Source organism: Microtus ochrogaster, chromosome 1 (genome assembly GCF_000317375.1).
Source record: "Microtus ochrogaster isolate Prairie Vole_2 chromosome 1, MicOch1.0, whole genome shotgun sequence".
NCBI lineage: Eukaryota > Metazoa > Chordata > Mammalia > Rodentia > Cricetidae > Microtus > Microtus ochrogaster.
The window spans coordinates 84,214,054-84,234,426 of NC_022009.1; positions in this window are offsets into that span (position 1 = coordinate 84,214,054).

Here is a 20,373-nt window from a genome sequence, read left to right on the forward strand (position 1 = left end):
ACCCTATCCTATAGCCATACTGATGAATATCTTGCATATCACCATAGAACCTTCATCTGGCGATGGATAGAGATAGAGACAGAGACCCAAATTGGAGCACCGGACTGAACTCAAGATCCAAATGAGGAGCAAAAGGAGGGAGAACATGAGCAAGGAAGTCAGGACCACGAGGGGTGCACCCACCCACTGTGACAGTGAAATTGATCTATTGGGAGCTCACCAAGGCCAGCGGGACTGGGAGAATCATGGGATGAAACCGGACTTTCTGAACATGGCAGACAATGAAGGCTGATGAGAAGCCAAGACTATGGCACTCGGTTTTGATCCTACTGCATGAACTGGCTTATGGGAGCCTAGTCTGTTTGGATGCTCACCTTCCTAGACTTGGATGGAGAGGGGAGGACCTTGGACTTCCCACAGAGCAGGGAACACTTATTGCTCTTTGGACTGGAGAGGGAGGGGAAGGGGAATAGTGGGAAGGAAAAGGGAGGTGGGGAGGAGTTGGGAATTTTTTGAGTGAACGCTCATGATTTTATTGTCTTCATAATAAGATCAGCTTAGAACTGGATCACTTGGCTCTTTCTCTTCTTTTTACCTCCCAGTTCAAAATGCTTACATCTCTTAATTGCCAGCATCCTCTTAGATCTGCAGTTGGGCTCCACCTATTCCAGTATCAGCACAATCTTCTTTGCAGTTTTAGGAGGTGGAAATTTTTAATAAAAAACATGAAGCAAGAACAAAAAAATATTTCATGAATAAAATGAAAATTGACAAAAAATAGAAAGTTTTTTAAAATCAGTCTATCCAGACATTTAGCAAAGATTTCTTTTTAACAACATAGTTACTTACAAATTTTTCTTTCATCTTATTTTTTATTTATATTTGCATCTATCTTTTTAAAGTAAGATGAGCCAAGTGATAAAAACAAGTGAATGACTGACCAGTTGACACAATGTAAGTCACCATCTTCATTTAGGATTCCAACCAGCCTCTTAGACGGTATTCTCAGTGCTGGAGATAGGGACATTTGTCCATAAGACACAAGCTCTTGGGCTGGAGAGATGGCTCAGCGGTTAAGAGCATTGCCTGTTCTTCCAAAGGTCCTGAGTTCAATTCCCATTAACCACATGGTGGCTCACAACCATTTGTAATGAGGTCTGGTGCCCTCTTCTGGCCTTCAGGCATACATGCAGAAAGAATATTGTATACATAATAAATAAATATTTCAAAAAAAAGACACAAGCTCTTGGCTTTGACTGAGCTTCCATGCTATGGAGGAGACAGGCATGGAGAAGTATAATGATACTTATTTCTTGATAATAACAAATGCTCTGAAAAATAAGAAAACTTCATGGAAAGTTTGACCCTAACTCAAAGGAGGGAAAAAACTTTGTTGAAGGAAAGACAGAGAAAACTTTTAGCAATCATTTTATATTAGAGGCCTAGATAGTGTGAAAGAGGTGGATGAACTACAAGAAGATAGGAATGGAGAGTAGCAAGTAGAGAACTGGGTGGAGGGGCAAGAACAGTGATGGACATGGTATGTCCAAACAGTAGGTCAAATAGGTCAAGATGGGTACATCAGAGTGAGCAGCTGGACAAACAGGGCCTTACTGGGCAAGGTAAGGGAGCTTTGCTTTACTTAAATTATGATGGAAGGAGTTTTAGGTTGCAGTAGCAATGCTACATCATCTCATATACACATTTATTTACCCACCTTTCACAGAAAAGACTGAAATGATAGAAACCTCCTTAGGGTCTATTTTAGTAGTTTTTGAGCAGGCAGGATATGGCTTGAATCTTAGTCTTTTCAGTAGGTACAGGAGACTGGTGTCAGGATGTATTTTGGGGGAGAGCTGAAAGATCTTGTAAAATGCATTAGGAGAAGTGGAAGATGTGGGGAAGTCAATGGTACTAAATATGATCTTGTTTTGACCAGTTGACTAAATGGTAGTACATTTTGTTCACATGAGAATTGCAGAGAAAAAAAACACTTTTAGAGAAAATACTGAGCCTTTTAGTTATGGCAGGTTTGTGAACTTTGTGTATGTGAGTTGAGACATTCAGTGTAGAATGAGTATAAAATCTAGGAATCAGAGCTACAGTCTGGAACCCATAACTTATCAGAGACTAAATATGAACTGCCACAGAAATGGAAGTGAAAATCCAAGGATGGAGAAGATGGAGAAAGACAGAGTAGAAAGATCTGCTTAGTCAAAAGCCAATGATGTGGAGAGGCCAGGGAGGAATCCTATAAAAGTGGACAATGTCTAGGCATATTACATATCACCCAGGAGACTGCTCAGCAACACAGAAAGAGTAGAAATAGTAAGTATTAGAATGTTAATAACTCTCATCTACTTTGTTGTTTTCTAAGTAAAAGATGTATGAAGTTTTGTAAATGAACTCTTCCAAAGGACTTCAAAATAGAGAACTACAGAAACAAGAGAAGCAAGAATCCAAGGAACCATTTTCACAAAGGGATAGAGTATTGGGCAAAGTATGAAGGATCTCTCTTAAACTATATCTTAAAATAAATCAACAACATCTGACAGCTTATTGAAAAGGGCAAAATAAAATATGCTGATCAGACATCTTATAACCCTGTAACATTTGAGAGAAGAGAAGACTTCAGATTTAAGAAATGAGGGATGGACATTAACATGCTTTGGTCTCCAGTGAATTCAGAAACAATTTGCGATTAGGAGAAAAGGAGGTAAGACTTACAGATGAAGGCATATTTTCAGTCCAGATGGATTTGAATAAACTTACATGTGCAGGAATAGTTTTGCTTTTTTTTTTTTTTTTTTTTTTGCCCAGGCCTCCTTAGTCTTATTCCCCATGGAAAGGTGAATGTGTTATCCACCCATTTGACAGCCAAAAGACACAGGACAATCAGATGCTATAGGGAGTCAAGTTAAAGCAGGAACTCAGCTTATTACTGTGAGTGTCAACTTATATAGGTTAAGTCACATCATGTGATGTGGAGGTACCTCCAGCCAATGAGAGACAGCAAGCCCTCCCTCTGGTTGGAGGGGAGTCTATATAGATTTTGCTGTTTTATCCTCCCTCAGTGACTTTGAGACATATTTCAAACTTGAGCCAGGCTTTTCTCTGTCCTACAGGACTCAAGGTACAGGCCCTGAACTTGAGCTAGGCTTTCCTTTGTCCTACAAGCCTCGAGGAACAGGTCCTAAGACAATTTTGTGTCAACATTTCCCTGTCTTGTTTTATATCCTAGCCCCTACACTGGACACCAAGTCAGAATAGCCCACTGGGAAAAGAGTATGAGTCAGGGCCACCCTTATTCAGAGTTTCAGCCTGGATACCTTCAAATTGAGAGTTCATCTGTGGGGTGAGATGTATTGAGCCTATCATAATGTATTCAAAGGGCCATGATACTTATATCTGTTTTTGGAATGCTTGTTTAAGCCTTTGGATAACACATGGGCCAAAAAGACAGATCAATAAACAAATAGCCATCTGCCCATTTAGGGAAGAGATGAGTGTGGTAAGCCATGGTGACCAATTAAACCAGGTCTCATAGGGGGTCCTTGACTTTCACAAATCAATATCCTTTCTTAACTCATCTAGGGTTCTTGTCATTTTCCTGAAATGGTCCACATAGAAACAACCTTCTTTCCCAAGTGCCCTGAAAATTTCTCCCTGTTCCATAAACAACAAGTGTTAGTGTCTCCTATTTTGTAAAGTTACCCTGCTATGAAATCTAAAAACTTTTGTAAATAATGTAATGCAGTCTCTGTCTTTTCTAATTATGTTCTGTTCAGTCCAATCACGTCCCCAGGAAAAACAACAGTAATCAGGAGCTATCCCTGATCCCTCCAAATGCCCAATGATCAGATCATTCATATAAACATATAGAAGGGTATTATCTTTGTCAAAATAAGGAGAGAGTATACTATACAAATATTGTTGCCAAAAGGCCAGACTATTGGACATCCCCTGCATGAGAACAGCCTACTTGTATCTTTCATCAGGTCAAGACGAGTTAACGGTAGGAATTGGAAAATGCAAACTTTTCACAATCCTCTTCATAAAGAGAAATTGAGAAGAAGCAGTTCTTTAGATGGATTACAATGAGGTGAAACTGCAAGGGGATTGCTGGGACCCAATGTAAGCCCCATAAAGGGGCCCCTACTATCTCCATATGGGCATTGATTGCTTGTAGGTCCTGTAACATTCTCCAGGTCACATTAGGCTTACATATCACAAACACAGGGCAATTCCAGAGACTCATCATGGGCCTTATCTATCCCTCTTTAAGCAGATTTCTGGTGATTTCCTTGAGCATTAAGTTTAAATTCAGATAATGGCCACTGCTTCACCCATATTGGCTTTCCAGGTGCCCACCTCATGGGAGGACACTGTGGGTAGTGGCCTCTACTATTGGGGGTGAATCCAGGTGTCAGGGGTCTGCCTGATGATACCTTGCTCAATTTTATCATCATAAAATGCTAGGTGATGATGGTAATAATGGCATCCATTTGTCCTAACAAATCTTTCCCAGGAAGTTTGCAGACAAACAAATCTGATCCCCAGGAGGATCAGAGGTCTGAACTTTCCTTTGTTTCTGTTCAGCCCCACACAAGTGTATATTCATTCCCTCCTGACAAGGATGGAGCCCCCTTTTTTGTCCCCTTCCCATCTCCCATTTTATCCTTTCTAGGGTAGCTGGAGACATAAGGAGGTGGCCACTCCTTGTCGCAGACAAGATCTACTTTCCTTTTTGTCTTTGCCTCTGCCTGCTGTATTCCTTCCCCCTGGGACTGCTCTTCAGTAAATTGTGCTTATTTTTGATCTTCCCCCTCATCTGTTACCTTTTCTCCCATTCTTTTGGTTAATTGGTTACTTTTGTATTCTTCAGACCTCTCCCCATCTTTGACCTTTTCCTTACCCACCATTGGGGAAGGCAGAGCAATGGGGTGAAAACATGCCTTAAGGGCCATAATAGTTGGGTAGAATCCCAATATTGGGGTATATCAAAATATTTTCCCCTTTCTCTGGCCAGAATCTCCTCCTGGTTCTACGTGCTCCATGAGAAAAAGATTCCTGGTGGGTACCCAGGGGGCCAGGGTAATTATATCCTCCCATACCTTGATGTCAGGGTTTCTGTCCTACCTAGTTCCCACAATCGCTAAGTCCCAAAGAAAATCACACAAAGGTCTACATTAACTATAAACTGATTGGCCCATTAGCTCAGGCTTCTTATTAACTCTTATAACTTACATTAGCCCATTATTCTTGTCTATGTTAGCCATATGGCTTGATATCTTTTTCAGCGAGGCAGTCTCACATCTTGCTTCTTCTGTGGTGGATTCACAACTGCAGAGGAATGGGCTTTCTCCTTCACAGAATTCTCCTGTTCTCATTGCCTCACCTCTACTTCCTGTCTGGTGGGCCTGCCTATACTTCCTGCCTGGCTACTGGTCAATCAACATTTATTTAAAATATAATTGAAACAATACAGACCATTTTCCCACATCAATGCCTAGATTTCACTGTGGTCTGACAAGTCCAGGCCTTGGGAGAGTAGCATATATCTCAGTGTCTTAAGCGCTGGGTCATTTTTGTGTGAAGTTGCATTAGCCATCATGGGGTCCCACTCACCTAGACCAAATGCTTTGCCCTGGGACCAGTTGCCCCACGTTTGTCACCAGTTGCCTGTTCTCCTTAGCCTTATTTCCCAGGGAAAGTTAAGTGTGCTATCTGACTGTTCCATAGCCCCAAGATGCAGGACAATCAGATCAGTATCCCCAAAACACAGGACAACCAGACGCAATAGGGAGTCGCGTCAAAGCAGGAACTTGATTTATTATTGTGAGCGTCAGCTTATATAGGTTAAGTGACATTGTGTGAGGTGAGAATACCTCCAACCAATGAGAGATAGCCAAGCCCTCTCTCTGACTGAAGGGGCATCTACCTAGATTTTTCTGTCTCATCCCCCCTTGGTAGCTTTGAGACCATACTTCAAACTTGAGCCAGGCTTTTCTCTGTGATACAGGCCTTGAGGTACAGGCCCTGAGAAAATTTTGGCCCAACAGTTCCTGTTTACTACTTTCTAAAATTTTATTTATTTTGTACCTATGGGTATTTTACATGAATGCATGTCTATGCATCATTTATATATCTGAATCCAGGGGTGGAAGACAGAAGACAGAGTAGAGCTACAGATAGTTATAAACAACTGTGTGGGTATTTGGGTTTGAACCTAGGTCCTCTGGAAGAACAGTCACTGTAATTAATGACTGAACCTTGACCTCATCCCTCCTGTTTAGTACTTATAAATAACCCAGAATGAAAATTAGTTAGACCATTTAGGTGGTGATGAATGAGTCAGGGAATGGATGACAAATCTTATCACTCTGTGGTCAGACATCTTGTAATATCTTTTCCAGCACTGTCCTCACCAGGCATCTGAGCACTGGGCATGTCCAGTGCTCACACAGCAGTGATCACAATTGAGTTTTGTTGACAATTAATTTGGTTCACTTATAGTATGGGAAGAATGTATCCACTTATCCATTTTTGGAAATGAACTTCCACACAAGGCCAACTTTTGGGAAAATGTTGTTTTTGTTTTGCTCCTTTTTTTGGGGGGGTTTCTTTTAAAATACATTTCATCAGATTTAAGAATATTGTCTTAACTCTTGGTAAGCTAACAAATCACTGAGTTTCAGAATTAGTAATATAATATTCCCTTATTTGGAAATGACATTACAAAATAAAAATTATCTTTACCACATACTGAAAGAACAAACCCTGCTAAGCTCTCAGCTGTGCTGAGATCTGGTATTCACTCAAGTTGATCCCAGCCTTTTTTCTGGCTCAATCTCTGTATAGTTTAAGATACTTTACAATAAAGTTACTGGCCTGGACTAATCCATGCTCTCTTAACTTACATAAAATATGTGATTCTCTTCTCTAACAGAAAGGGAAAGAAGTACATGCAATTCAGTCTCCAGTGGTGTGTAATTCCAGAATCATTTCCAGTTGACTTTAGGATATGTTTTACAATTAAGCTCATGATGAGGGTCCCTTACTTTTGGGAATTTACTTACAAAATAATTTAAACACAGTGAAAGTTGGTTCCTTTTGAGCAGAAAATATTCCAGCTTTCCCTTTCTGATGTACTCTTGGAAAACAGCCCTGACCTTGCTTAGTGTCCTCTCTAATGCTGAGTCTTTAGATTTCAAGATCTTCCCCATGGAGTGTTCAGTTCCTTTAAGGCTAGAGCTAAATGTTAGAAAATGTACCACCTGGGAATGTTGAGGGGACAGATACCAACACATCTGCTAAGCAGGGCTGAGAAGTGATACTGAAATCTTTTTCTCAATCTAATGCTGGTTTACAAAACATTAGATAGTGCAGGCCAGACCCTTGAGCTAAAGTCTATCTATGAAGTTTTTTTCTCTTTATAACTCTGAAATCTTTGGCAAATTACTTAATTTTTCCAATCTCTTAGTCTATAATTTTGTTCCCTGTGGGTTAGTGGTGAGGATTAAATGAACTAATACTCAGTCCTTAGATAACACAAGTTGCTCAATAAATGACCAAAGTCAACTTAACTCTTATTGCAATCTATAGAAGAAACTAAAAACCACCTCACACAGAAAGATGCATTTTCTAAAGAAACATATCCACTTATAGCTATCTTAGACAAATGCACTGTTACTTCAGAATATCTCTGTTTATGTATGAAGCAACAAAAAGTTAAACTGCCAGTTGTTTTGGTGTTACTGATCATTTATCCCTGCTATGACTATCTCCTGAATCTGGTGGCCCTGAATAAATACCTTACCATAACAGGACATCTAGTGTGTGATTTGTAACACTGTGCACTACAGTGAATAACAGTTGCAGTGACTAGAGAAAAATGATACAGTCCTATGTGAAGATGAGGCAAAAAGAAGCTAGAAAAGTCACTTTGAAGACAGATGGAGTAGTTAAACAAATGTGGACAAGATAAGAAAGCTGATTGGTTATTTTTGCTATTTGGAAGTTGGGAATGAAGACACTGTCACTATGGCAGAGTATCATTCTTAAGACCATTGATGGCAGCATATTTCAAGTACTATCAGGATGTCTGCAATTTCCAGTGTTTCATGAAAGCTTTCTTTTAAAAAATAAAATTTTTATAAATTTTAAATGTAGGTGAAATTTATCAAATTGGCCATTTGCTATTTTTGATTTCTCTAGATGATTATTTCTTGTTAAAATTATAGGGAATAGAGAAAAAACATTGTTTTAGACATTTAAAAGTATCCCTAAGCTAAGTGTAATGGTGTTTGTCTGTAGTCCCAATATTCACATTGAAGGCTGAGATGGGGGATTCTGAGTTCAAAGCAATCTGTACTAAAGAAGGAAGAGTGCATAAAAAATAATCAAATAAAAATAAAATAAACAGCTAGGAGGTATTGTCATGCACCTTTAATCCCAGCACTCAGAAGGCAGAGCCTGACAGATCTCCGTGAGTTCAAGGCCAGCCTGGTCTACAAGAACTAGTTTCAGGACAGCTTCCAAAACTACAGAGAAACCTTGTCAAAAGAAAAAAAACTAAAATGAGATAAAACTTATTATTTTATTTTGGTTTGGTTTTGGGGACAGGGTCTCAGGCAGCCTAGGCTGTTCTCAAACTCCCTAGGTAGCTGAGAATGATCTTGAACTAACTCAAGATCCTCCGGCTTCCACCTCCCTGCTACAAAGGTGTGTGTGTCATCACACCCAGTCAGAGGATAAAAAAGAAGAGAAAAAGGTTTTATGTGAACAAAACTAATTTGTTCTAAATAGCTTGTTTAAATAGAGAAAATTGAGATCTAAAGGGATCTGTCTATCTAACCAAACTGCTAGCTGCCACTGTACCACAGCTACTTTCCATTAGAGAATACGGCAGTTTTTGTCTAATGGTTTCAGTTTTCTGACTGCAGTCTCAAGGAAGGCAAAAGATCTTGAGAGAAGATCAATATGAGTGAGTGAATCTACATAGGTGGGTGAAGAAACTAGTACTTTGTGACGGGAAGGCATCAGGATCTCCTTTCCTGTATTAAATTCTCCAAGACTAAGGACAAGGACTTAGTGCCAAAGCAGAAGGAATCTCAAAATACTGCAATGTTGCCGAATAAATGGAATGTAGTCATGTTTGGCTCAGGCAGAATATATCCATCCACCGCTGCATTAAGAGGCCAAGAAGTATCATGTGTAACCAAAATGACTATTTTTGTTACAATTGAGGATGATTTTTATACTAAAAGGTGTTTAAAAATTTCAAGGCAGTGATGGATGGTTTTTTATTTTTAAGTGTGAACTATCACCAGATGTCTATCACTTAACCAGAAAGAGACAATTTACAATACTGGAGTATCTAATTTTTTAGGATCAAATGCTGTAAAGACCCCATTTAACTAAGATTTTGGTATATCATTTTTGTCATTTTGTGTATTTTTACATGTGTGTGTTTATACATGTATATGTTTATATATGTGTATGTACACATTTTAGTTGCTTTTCTTCTTGTGTCAAAAAAGAACTGACAATGAACCATTTAAAGGAAAAACACTTATTCTGGTTTTCAGTCAAGTGGTACTGTTATTCCATCATGGCAAGAAAAGCATGGTGGTGAGAGGGCCAGGAGAAGGGAAACAGACCAGGGAAGGAGTGACTTAGGCAGTGCAGTCTCTTTCTTTGTGCTGGCGGAAACTGTAGCTGGATTTTTGTAAAACTCAGAGTCCACCATCCACTAACCAACTGGGTACCTACATGGCTGAAAGGAAGGGATGGGGAAGGAAGTTGAGAGGGTTCTTTTTTACCCGAGGTTGGCCACTGCTAGACGAAAACAGTAAGCAGTCAGCTAAAGAATGTTAGGTGATGGATAAACTTCTTCCCTAGAGACCAGGGCTGTCAAGAGAAAGAAGTTCATTTACTTCTAGGAATTCAATTTCTATAGTTACTGCAACAGTCACAGCTCCATAAAAATAGAGGAGATGTTCAAAATTGTGGGGTTCTGGATAGCAGACAAGAGACAGGAAAAACATGCAATCTGCATAAGAAGCCCCTGGTCACACTGGACCTGCCCTCAGGAAACAGTGACTAGAAAGTAGACTAGGCTATGGTGTCCAGGGACATCATGCCCAGCCATGACTTTCTCCCTCTACTAAGGCTTTACCTCCTGAAGTTTCCACAACTTGCCCCAAAACAGCACTGCTAGTGGGGACCAAGTGTTCAAGTACCTGAGTCTGTGGGGACATTTTTTTATATTCAATGTATGCATTCATCCCTTTTGAGCCATAACTAGTTTGAAAATAACTTTTAATGCATTATGCTCAGCATATATAATATGAAATGGATGTTCTTCAGGTCATTGTACCTAAGCAATACAGTGTAACACTACTTACATAGCATGTTCATTTTAGTAGGTATCATAGGCAATCTTAAAATGATTTAAGCTATGCAGAAGGATGTGTGTAGGTTGGAGACACTATCCTATTCCATATGAGAGACTCCAGCATATTCAAGTTTTGGTACTTGTAGGGGCTTGTGTACCATGTCCCTACAGGCAATGAAGGATAAGTGAAAACATACTATTTTTTTTTTTACATTCTCAGAATTTCAAGTTGTACATGCATTTGCCTCTGCATGGCATTGAGAAATAAATGTCTTCCTTGTTTTTTAAAAAAATGATGCCTAGTCCCTGTCACAGTGCTCATGCAAATGTCTCTAACTAGCAGACCTGTTGTGTGTTACTGTGTGGACTTGGAATGTGTTTTAAAATAATCACAAATCCAGATTCTTGCTTATATCTTTAATCTTGCCTTGTGGGAAAATACAATATCTCTCTTTGGTTCCCTTCTTTCTTGATTAATCAGTAATATGTTTACTAGATAGATTCTTCCTCTGCTCTTCCTATCCACCCACTCTGGGGGATTTTAATTACATTTGAGGTAAATTTGCATGCTGACAATTCAAACAAATATGCAAGTGCTTTCTCAATTTTGTCTCTTGTTATCTTCTGTCTGAATATAATTTTCATTAAAAATAATAAGCAGGCATTCCCACAATTCTTAAAAAGTGTGCCGATTGAGTAATATTATGAAAACTACATTCATCATATTCTTCTTTTTGAATAAAACAAGAAAGGTTTCCATTTTTATCAACCTGTATTTTGTCTGTTAGAGAAAAATGCAATGTGGGGGGCAGTGTATGCTTGCCACAGTGAGCCCTGCACTGAACACAGGAATTTTGTCTAGCAGTGCCATGATCCAGAGTACAGCATTTCACACATGTCGGGAGTTCATAGAAATACTCTGTTCTGTAAGTCACTTGTCCGTTATCACTGAAGACAATAAGTATTTGATACAAAATAAAAGCAATGGGAACTAACTCTACTAGTGAATATGTACTCAGTAAGAACAAACAAGAAAGCCAACATAGTTCACTCCTGTTGGAATTATTTTATGGTATTTAAATACATCTTACACTATGTTGTGCAAGAATTGTTAAATGGGAACTCTGAAAATCAGCCTGGAAAATTGACTATTTCCATTCTGTAAAATATATTATTTACTCTCCTAAATTGCATAGTCAATGTTTTAAAATCTGTCAGGCATTGCTTGATAAAATCTCAATCCCCCCCAACTTCAGACCCTTTCCACATCTTAAAAACTGTAAAAAAACAAAAAAGAATAGAAAGAACAAGTACGGGATTCCAAATTATTGTGTAAATGAAATTTTCTGTTGGCATTTGAAACCGTGAGTTTAAGATAGAAAAATGGCTCATCTTTTCTTAGAAAAATAGCTTTATTTTTGTAGACCTCTATTCTTCTTGGTTGAGATGTGATCTGTCTCTTGTCGTCACAGTCACTAGCTTATGGACTTGGCCAGCACTCATGTTCATGATTCTATAATGTCAAATGTATAAGGTTTTTTCTAACTGCCTCTGAAAGACACACTTCTCTACTCAAAATTCTCAGCAGCTGTCTTTTACAAAAGTCATCTCCTCAGAATTTCTTCTGCAACTTTTGCAGCTGAGCCCTGTGTGAAAACCTGTCTTCTGAAAAAAGTAGCTTCATATAGATCATCTTGATGCAGAACTAGTCTGTGAATCAAATCCTAATCCTCCTATAAGCCAGACAACTACTGCATGTACTGAGCTAAACCCCTAGCCCTAAAATTTGTTTGTCTTAAATTTTATTTATTTGTTTTTAACTTTTTTACATTTTTATTTAAAATAAGATTATATTGCTTTCCTTTTTCTCTTTCCCTCCTCTAACTCTTCCCAGGTAATCTCTCCTCAATCTCTCACACATCCCCCACTCTCAATTGGATAGCTTCTTTCCTTTAGTTATTGGTGTGTGGGGGGGGGTTGTGCATATGCATTTGCAAAAAATATAAATATAACCTGCTAAGTCTATTTTTGTTGCTTGTGTGTATATTGTTTCAGGACTGACAACTTTGTATTGACCCCAATATAGGGGATTATCTCTGGGAGAGTCTAATTCTTCTCCCAGAAGTCATTAGTCTATAGTTCTTTATCTATGGGTAAGACCCCATGAAAATTTCCCCTTCCATATTAGTATGTCTATAGATATTGCCATTGATTCAAGTTTGCTTATGACATTCCTAGAAAGATTGACAGGATACATCCTGTTAGTGTGGCTCTTATATAATTTCCACTCCCCCTTCATCAGTGTGTCCTGAGCCATAGGTGTAAGAACTATGGTGTATATGTATTCATTGGAGGTGGGCTCCACATGATCTGTTGTCCTCCGCACTATTTCTATTTGCAGTTTTCTATGATGGTCTCCATTTGCTGTGAAGAGATGCTCTTTTGATAAAGGATGGTAGCTACACTTATCTGTGAGTATAAGAATAAGATTTAGATATATACTTCCCTGCTCCCATATCCACCCTTCTCTTATCCCAACCATCCCATTTCCCCAAGTGCTCCCCATCCTCCCCTTCTCACTTTTCTCTCCCCATCTCCCCTTACCCCCATCCCACTCCACCCCCAAGGTCCCAGTTTTTTGCCGGGCAATCTTGTCTACGATGGGATGGTTGGGATAAAGGAAGGGTGGATATGGGAGCAGGGAAGTATATATCTTAATTAAGGGAGCCATCTTAGGGTTGGCAAAAGAATTGAACCTAGAGGGTCTCCCAGGTGCCCAGGGCCATGTCCCAAGTTAGTTCCTTGGTCAGCTGAGGATAGGGAACCTGAAATGGCCCTATCCTATAGCCATATTGATGAATATCTTGCAAGGGCCATGTCCCCAGTTAGTTCCTTGGTCAGCTGAGGATAGGGAACCTGAAATGGCCCTATCCTATAGTCATATTGATGAATATCTTGCATATTACCATAGAACCTTATCTGGCGATGGATGGAGATAGAGACAGAGACCCACATTGGAGCACTGGACTGAGCTCTCAAGGTCCAAATGTGGAGCAGAAAAAGGGAAATCATGAGCTAGGAAGTTAGGACCACAAGGGGTGCACCCACCCACTGAGACAGTGTGGCTGATCTAATGGGAGCTCACCAAAGGAAGCTGGAATGGGACTGATAGAGCATATTATCAAACCAGACTCTCTGAACGTGTCAGACACGGAGGGCTGACTGAAAAGCCAAGGACAATGGCACTGGGTTTTGATCCTACTGCATGTACTGGCTTTGTGGGAGCCTAGTCTGTTTGGATGCTCACCTTCCTAGACCTGGATGGAATGGGGAGGACCTTGGACTTCCCACAGGGCTGGGAACCCTAACTGCTCTTCGGACTGGAGAGGGAGGGGGAGAGGAGTGGGGGGAGGGGGAGAGGGTAATTTATGGACCCAATTTCTGGTGGCACAAGGGGTAACACTTTTATCTGAATCACTGATTTTATCAAATAATATGAGTGAATACTCGCCAATTTCTGAAGTAATCAATTTCTTCAAGTGTATTTGAAATGTTAATTTTATCAGGGTTCAAGCTGCTAAAATGTCCAGAGTAGATCATTAAATTTCAATAGGGAATAGACTTAATATTTAACATAAACAGTCAAGTCATTTTGGCTGCCTGCATCCAACACCATATTTAGAAAGCCTTCTGTGTAACCATGGGAACGGTTTGCCTAAGCCCTGTTGTTTGTGTAAATCCAATTCATTCCGAATTAGCTGAGATGTGGGTGGGGAGGGCTGTTTGATTTATATCTTTTTTTGCAAGTTACTTCTTTAAAATTGAAGGGAAGTTAAAAATGTTTCTCTCTCTCTCTGTCTCTCTCTCTCTGTCTCTCTCTCTCTGTCTCTCTCTCTCTCTCTCTCCTGAAGCATGAATAAGATTATGAAGCAGGAAGAGTTCTCTTTTCGCTTCTAATGGCAACAGCATTGTCGTGAATAAAATATAAGGAACAGATCTTTTGTAATTAAAAAATATGTCCTATATTTGTTTTTTCTTTGGTTTGTTTTTCCTTAATATTGTTCATTGAGGAATATTCTCTTTCTGTGTATAATTTTATAAATGATGTAAAATCCTAATACAAATTTACTCATGCTAACATTCTCTTTTATGTACTAGGGTATTTTATGAATGATCTGACATGTATCATAAACTAGGCTTACTTCCCTGAAACTACTACAACTGAGCAACTGAGGAAATAAGACAGTTTTGCTGTATAGAGCACTAAGGAAAGAGAAGACCTGGGCGGTCTGCATGGGGAGTGCCCAGGACAATGAGAGAAAGGGGGGAGGGAGGAAGACACCATTCTGCTAGACAATAATAGTGAGCTCCATTCTGCATGTCTCCTGTTGGAAATACACTTCAGGCATTCTTAATCCATTATTGTTTTGCTTATCTTCAAAGGTTAGGTAAAACTTAATTAGATTCATGGTATTTTGCTAGTTTCAAGCCACACCAAAGTAATTGTTAAATTTTCATTTGTGGGTGGAATATGTAATATGGATGCACATATACATGTAGGTGTGCTGTGTGGGGCAGGTGTACAAACAGAAGAAGCTGTGCTGGCTATTTTACATCAATATGACAAAGTTAGAGTCCTCTGGAAAAGCAAAACTGAACTGAAGGAAGGCTTCTGCCTGATTGACTGGCAGGAAAGCCATGTTCTTGACTGATGATTGATGTGGGAGGAAACAGACCACTGTGGATAACACTACCCACTCAGTGTCATCCTGGAAGGTATAAGAAAGCAGGCTGGGAAATCCATGAGAAAGAATCCAGTAAACAGTACCCTACTGCATCAGTTCTTGACTCCAGTTTCTTACTTTGAGTTCCTTTCCTGACTTTTGTGGATGGTAAACTATAAGATATACATATCTCCACACTAAGACAGGCATTTTCCATCTTTTGTTTGTTTGAGATAGGAACTCTCACTGACCTCGAATTTGACAAGCAGTCTAGAGTAGCTGACTAGTTACTCCTTCAGGATCTGCCTACCCCTCCATACCCAGTGTTGGGATGGCAAGCATGCATGATACCAAACCCAGTTGTTTTTTGTTTGTTTGTTTGCTTGTTTGTTTTTAATGTGTGTTCTGAGACCAAACTTGAGTGTTTTTATTTACAAGTTCTTTGCCAACTGATCCATTTCCTCAGCTCCAATATTTGCTGAATTTTCATTAATTGACTATACATTACAAATATGTCTGTATATGTCAGATTCTCTTCTTTCTTGCAAATGATAGTTCAACTATCTATCTCCCTCAACAAAGAGTAAGTTGTAGGCAGGGAATACTCTTTTCTTTCCTAGAGTCTAGGACACTGCTCCTGAGAAGCCATAAATAGATATTCTGACTAGCAAATGCACATTAAAATGCAAAGATAGCGGAGATGCTGAGGGTAAACAGACTTTGTTGATCACTGCATCTGGCTTAGGGATAAAAGACTTGCTAGAAGGTGGGTTATGGGTTTTAGAAGAGGAGAGATAGAAGAAAGGGAAAGAAAAAACCATTAAGGTGTCAGTCCTGAAAAGACATATATGGTAGAGAGGAAAAAGAGGCCACTGACAGGTCTTACTGTACTGTGAGTGAGGTGGAAAGTCATTGAAGTCTGCAGAGAAGAAAGACAGTTTGTATTCCCACCATTCGGCAATTATTACAAAGAACTATCTGAATAAACTACATGACTATAGTGATCACTGATGTATTCAGTGGGTCATCAAACATGACCCTCAGCTGCAGTCTGGACCTGCATGTCACCATGGTCCCGGGTTGTAGTCAGCCAAGATCAGCATGGCCTTGGTGGTGGCACAGTCCTTGTATACCAACATGGTCACAGGTGGCAGCCCAGACTCTGAGTATATTGTGGCCTTTGGTGGCAACAAGAGTCATGAATGTCAATAGCGATCTGGCTACAGTAGAATCAGGGACCCAGACATAACCTTGGCAGTAGTCTAGACCCAGACATCACCCTCACCTGCATGGCAAACAAGCCCACCATGTCAGACTGTTTCTCATCACCTTTGCTTTTTCAGTTCTATCTCTTTCCACAGTACCACAGTACTTCTCTTTCTCTACAATTTTGCTATCATGTATTTGTTCATCAAACTGGCACCTGGCCTGTAGATGCCTTCAACCAGCCTGGATTGGGATGACAAAATCCAGGATTTCTTTCACCTGCCTGACCAAGTGGCACCAGGATGGCCTCTGAATGCTGTCAGCCAGCCCAGACTGTGAGAACCCAGTAGAAGGTAAACTTTAGAAATTGCTTCCTGCAGTAATCAAAGGATCTTTGAAATGCTTATTAAATACAGTTTTCACTTTGCTTTCTTCATCTCCTAGGATCTTTTTACCAAATTCCTTAGAACTTCTCACTCATACCCAATGAAATCTATCCAATTCCAAATTAATATTGTTGAAATATATATTACAAATTCCCTGCCTATAGATTATGAGACAGGAGAAAATACTGAATATACCAAGAGTGATGTGTGGTAGGATATAGGCAAGCCATTAAAGTAGTCATCCTTTTCTAACCATAAGCAATGGGTTCTGGAACCACAAAGTTCAGCATTGCAGATGTTCCAGTCCTATATACAAAACTTTATATAATTTGTATTTAGGCTACTAGCATCCCCCTAGATATTTGGAATCATTTAAATTAGTTATTGTATAGTTAGCTTTGATTGTCAACTTGAGACAGACTAAAATCATCAGGGAAGAGTCTCATGTCATAGGGACTGTCAATATATCAGATAGGTCCATAGGTACTTTTCTGGGTAGATTTTCTTCATTATTAATTGATGTGAGAAGATCAAATTCTTGTGTGTGGTATCATTCCCTGGGCTGGAAATTGTACACTGCAGTACAGAGAACAAGCTAAACAGTAGAAGGCATCCAACATGCATTTATTTTCTCTGCTGTGACTGTAGATGTGATATGACTGGAAGTTTGAAGTTCCTGCCTTGACATCACTGTAAAGAAGGACTGTAACCTAAAATTATGAGCTGAAATAAGATGTTTTCCACATGCACTTTTTGTTGCGGCAATAGGAAACAAAACTATAATAATTATAACACCTAATATTATTTAAGACATATAGTCACACTGTATTATGTGAAGAATGCCTAGGTTAAAGTCTGGGTGTATTCAGCACACATTCATTAAAATATTTTCTGTTCATGGTTGGTTGAGTGTGAGAGGGTTGACTCACTGAGATTCTTAAGTGTCATCCTTTATATCACTCATTCATATTTAGGTGAAGCCTGACTGAGTGTTCCACAATCTCTAACCATTTATGATCACAACTGCTGCTCCAGAGGTAAAATCCTTGTTTTCAACAACTTCTAGCCAACAACCTGCATATACAACAAACAGCATCTATCTATCATTCATGACAGATACATCACAAAAATTGGAAATATAATTTAGAGATGTATTTGTAAATCAGCATGATATCATCAGACTACATTGGTTTTTATGAACAAATCAGGTAGTTTTTATGTTAGGACCCTAAAACTTTTCAAGATTTGATCCTAACCCTTTATTCACAATAAAGTGATGGCACAAACATTGTTCTTACAACAAGAATTTTCACTTAAGAGAGAACATGACAAGTGACTTCCAGGTGAATAAAAGAGGGAGAATTTTTTCTGACTCTGTTAAACAGCTTTCATCTAACCCATGGCACTTTCACCTCACTATTGAGAAAGAACTTTTTCCTTTTTGGCTCTCATCTGTGTCAGATTTTGTAACTTTCGAAATGCATTTGCAAGTAAAGGTTCCAAGATATTCTTACAATAAAACAGGTTGGTGTTCTTGCTTCTTTTTGATTTTCACTGATAGCAAACATTGTTGAAATTGATAGCTATTTACAAATGGAAATCTGTTTAATAACCTGTGAATTCTGCATTGATATTTTTCTCTGCCAGCATTACTAGTAGCATGACCTCCATTTCCATGAACACATACTATACTGTGCTTATTCTAAGAAGACAGAAACCAAACCTGACAGAATAAATATTTTGAAAGAGTTCATTTTAGAAAACAATTGTAAGATCATCCAGCAATTGAGAGCAGCCCTGGACTTTCTGGGTAGACTTATGCACCTGTTTAGACCCTCAGTGAAGGAGCTGGTATGCAGGGAGAAAAAAAGGTGGGCCAAAGTGCTTAGAAACCTGAGTGCTTGCACTGTGAAATAAGTTTAAGTCTAAAATATCATTGAATGTTTTTTGATTCTTCTGTTTTTCAAGGTCCTGATGGTACTGATATAAATAAAACATCAAATATCCAAATTCTTAAAGAAGAGTAAGTATAGGAGTCTTTTAGTTACAGAACCTGAAATACTGAGGGGAACTGGGAACCAACAGGGAGGATTTCTGTGGGTGGGCTATTCCACAACTCGCCATGCCCCAACATCTGCCTGTTTGTTTGCAAACTCAGTGGAACCTTGGAACACAGATTGCTCCAAAACTGAGGGGAACTGGGAGGTAAGACAACAGCCACAGGGCCAGACAGCCAGACACCCCACTTTTTAGAACCTCCTCAGTGGGACAAAACCCAAAGGCCCCTCCTCAACTTCCTTGGCTTTTCTAGCCAGCCATCAGGGAGTATTCCTGTGACTAGGCTATCCTCCACCCTTCCCTGCCCTAAACCTGCCTATTTACCTGTGAGATCTGTAGAACCCTGAAACACAGTTTGTTCTAATACAGAGGGGACCTAAGAGCCTGTGAGCTCTGTGGAATACTGAAACAATGCTTGCTCCAATACTGAGGAGACCTAAAAGATAGCCACAAAAATGACTGTACCAAGATGCCAAGACACTGGTGGCCACATTTGAAGAAAGAGATTGGTAGGCACCAATGAAAAAGTTTCTCCAACATCCTAAAAAGCAACATGGTAACACCAGAACTCGGTGGACACACAAAAGGAAGATTGGATCATCCTAACCCAGAAGAAATAAAAGAAAAGAACTTTAAATGCAACTTTATGAAAATGATGGAGACTTTTAAAAAGGAAGTGAAAAACTCCCTTAAAGAAATGGAAGAGAAGACTAACAAAAAGTTGGAGCCAGGTGGTGGTGGCACACGCCTTTCATCCCAGCACTTGGGGGGCAGGAGAATTGTCTATATTCTGTTAATTATGTTTTAAATAAATGTTGCTTGTCATAGACAGAACCTGGAAACAACTTAATGTCTTTTGACAAAGAAATGGATAAGGAAAATGTGGTACATTTACACAATGGAGCACTACACAGCAGAAAAAATAATGACATCTTGAATTTTGTAAGCAAATGGATGGAACTAGAAAACATCATTTTGAGTAAGGTAACCCAGACACAAAAAGACAAGTATCACCTGTAATCACCCATAAGTGGTTTTAAAACATTAAGCATAGAAAACCAGTCCACAAATCACAATCCCAGAGAACTTAGACAACAATGAAGACGCTAAAAATGACATACAGAGATATAATCTACATGGGAAGTAGAAAAGGACAAGATTTCCTGAGTAAATTGGGAGCATGGGGACCATGGGAGAGGGCTGAAGGGGAGGTGAGAGGCAGGGAGAAGATCTGAGAAAAATGTAGAGCTTAATAATAAAAATCATTAAAAAATAATAAGAGTCATACACGTCTTCTACCCTGTTTTCTTAACTTTGTTGGTGACAGTGAAGTGCAGGAATGGCCTGAGGGGCAACATCAATATAGGAGGACATAGTCACAATGAGAAGTTGTGATCCAGTATGAAGGGTTTGATGTGGCTTCGAGGTTGGTGTTTTTGTAAAGTAGAAGATAGTTTATTTTTTCTCTGAAAGCTAAAAACAGAACTTGGAGATTGATTTATAACCACATAGATGGTTTGATTGGAAATGTGTCTTCTACTGGCTGTAGCTAAAAAGCAGTCATTTCTCTATAACATCATCATGACCTTAAATTAGCATG